The sequence below is a fragment of the Schistocerca americana genome, chromosome 7 (genome assembly GCF_021461395.2).
Source record: "Schistocerca americana isolate TAMUIC-IGC-003095 chromosome 7, iqSchAmer2.1, whole genome shotgun sequence".
Classification (NCBI taxonomy): domain Eukaryota; kingdom Metazoa; phylum Arthropoda; class Insecta; order Orthoptera; family Acrididae; genus Schistocerca; species Schistocerca americana.
In genome coordinates this window covers 554,968,205-554,970,900 of record NC_060125.1, presented here as the reverse complement: position 1 = coordinate 554,970,900, position 2,696 = coordinate 554,968,205, and the positions used below count along the sequence as shown (strand labels likewise).

The 2,696-nt window shown below is 36.5% G+C and overlaps 1 long non-coding RNA gene across 1 annotated transcript; it reads left to right on the top strand.

Moving 5' to 3' along the window:
• Positions 1-744: 744 nt before the first annotated feature.
• Positions 745-1,364, top strand: LOC124622391. Its single transcript, XR_006980627.1, has 3 exons — positions 745-959; positions 1,036-1,150; positions 1,337-1,364. It is a non-coding gene; the product is annotated as an uncharacterized LOC124622391 (long non-coding RNA).
• The last annotated feature ends 1,332 nt before the right edge of the window (positions 1,365-2,696 follow it).

Sequence of the window (2,696 nt, the reverse complement as noted above, 5' to 3'; positions counted from 1 at the left end):
ATGAAATTCAGGAGTGGTGTATTCTTTGTCTGAATTGTGAACCGAAAACGCTGATTTGCAACGAAGTAAATTGCGTATCAGAAAAACTCGTACCAGTAACTTACGAAAATATAGTTTTGTAAGCACCCGAAAAGTCTCACTCTCCTGTTTCTGGCTTAATTGTGCAATGAGAGTGGAGACCGGTTTTCTGAACGAGAACAGGCTTATGTTCTCCAGATTCTAAAAGAGTACAATTTGCTTTAACCCCACAACTAGAACTAGTTTATCGCGGCCCTTGCGAATGTTCAAAATTTCACGATACAATCGGTTTGCTACAATCAATGAAAGATTACGCAGAAGCAACACGAACAGTAAAATATGAGAACCTAGAACTTTAAATCGGTACACAATCTTGTACTCGCGGTCTCACACAAGGGCAAGTTTCTGAATCGTCTGTTATATATAAATAAACGTACGTATAGCACGGATTTTCCACTTAGCTGATTCTGTGCACACTTGTACACTACATGCCGAAGAAGAACACTGCAGCGTAGGTTTATCTCGATCAAAATCGCTAAAATGTGCAACACCAACAAATTACGTCTATTGGCTGTTGCGGCTAACAGAAACCCCATTTGACGACATTTGCAACTACCTTGAGTTTCAAAAACAGCATGGAATAACCGTTTACAACGAACCTTTAAACATTTTTCGTTTGTTATAACGCTTAGCTTTTGATGAAGTACTTTGGTACTATATATTTGGCCAAAGGATATAGCACCAAGATAAGGCGATTTGCCGCATAATGTATGCCTATCTTCCAGCTGTTGTAGCTTTGGTTTTCTTGTGGCAAGGGGGAATATGAAAACTTTGAGATAGTTGTGTAAGTTATGGGTTCGAAAAACAAATTTCTGCGATATGGACTACCATTTGTGACGATGGTTGTGGTTGGATCATTTGGTTTAAAAGAATTTTCCGAGGTTAGGTATGCTATCATAGTGTAATAAATTTTCAAAAGAAAAGGAAGAGAGTTTGTTACATTTATGTTGTTTATAGGTACAAATTCAGGAAGTTCATGCCCCTAAAACCTGAAGAAGTCGAAAAGGCTAACATAAAAATGAAGAAACCTGGCGAAGTGACTTTAGAAAGCGAATACGAAAAATTGAAGCAGGTGGTTACCACTTAAAGACTTTGTTGTTTGTTTGAATTCAGTGCACTGTTTAGAAAATAAAGTATTACACGTCATTTAATGTGTTGCTTACAGTATTTCTTAGAGTGATCGTAAATAAATTATTCGAATTTACGGCGAGTGCAGTGTTTTTGTTAAACTTGATACAAACGAATTTCTTATTTTCAGATTGACATTGATAACTGGCAAAGCATAAGAGGTCCAAGGCCGTGGGAAGAAGACACTCTCCCCAAGAAGGATAAAAAATCAGCATAAACTATTTGCAGATGCAAGAGAATGTCAGGCTGCCAGTATGATTGTCGTAGAGATCAGGTGACGCAAGAATTGTGAAGCAGAAACAATAAACTTCCTTAAGAAAGAATGTTGGCATTGTAGTTGCAACACTGTCAAATAGCGAATGTTGTGTAATAAATGTAGTAACAAATCTTTGACAGCAGTTTTAATTTCTGAATGAGATGCCCTGGTACAGACAAAGAGTGAATTTATTTTCCCCATAGTGGTTTAATCTGAAAAGAGAGAGAGAGATAAAAAGAAAAAAAAGGGCCGTGGAGATGTTATGATAAGAGAGTTTCAGAACAAACTAATTTTTGTATGTAGGCATTTATAGTAGCAGTAATCATTGCATTTGTTTAAAGTAAATAGGGAAACTTTTTGTTGGTAAATTCAAGTCCAGAAAGCAACTGTTTGAAACTGCCATTTACAAATGCAGTAAAATTTGTTGCTGTAGAATTATCTTCTTTTAGACACACACATGAAGCCTGCAACACGTTTGTATAATGTCAACAGTATTACTGTGTCCACATGTGTGCTGTGACATGCATGCTTTCAGAGTTGTAATGTGTTCTTTCGGTGGAAACGAGTTTAGCCAGTTTTGTTTGAAAGATATTTTTAATATGAATGTTACATTCAGCCAACATATTGCCATGCCATTGAAAAATAAGATTTGTATGTGAACATACTTTACCCAATACGACCCTTATCATAGTCTGTACACATTTGGCAAGAGAGTAGTTAATTGCTAGTCTACACACTATTTATACAGCTTAATGTACTGAAGGTGATATTAAAGTAGTGGTGAATGAACAAAAAGTTAAAAATCACCAAATGATGCCTTGAACCATTAATTAAAGTGCTGACGACAGTCAATCCCAGCTATTCAATGAATAGCTGTAGTGCCTTCAGCGGTGTTCGTTACCTTCTGTCAGCATTTTCAAATTTAGCACAAAATTTCAATACGTGCAAAACCAGTGTAATTGTAAACAAAGATCCAACCTGTGAATCCAAAGGACTCAGGTTCAGTTTCCAGTCAGCCCTAGGAGTATTGTTTGTCACTTACCTCTCATTTTGTCTCTAGTAATGTTTGTTGTAAAAAAAAAAAAAAAAAAATGATTTACACTGTGGTACCGAGTCCATATTTAACTACAGATTCCCCTGTTATTGGCCAAGTGAGTCAGTTCAATGTCTAAATGAAGGTAATGGTATGCAACCGTCACTAGGACACTTCTTAGTAATGTACTGTGGTGTTCAA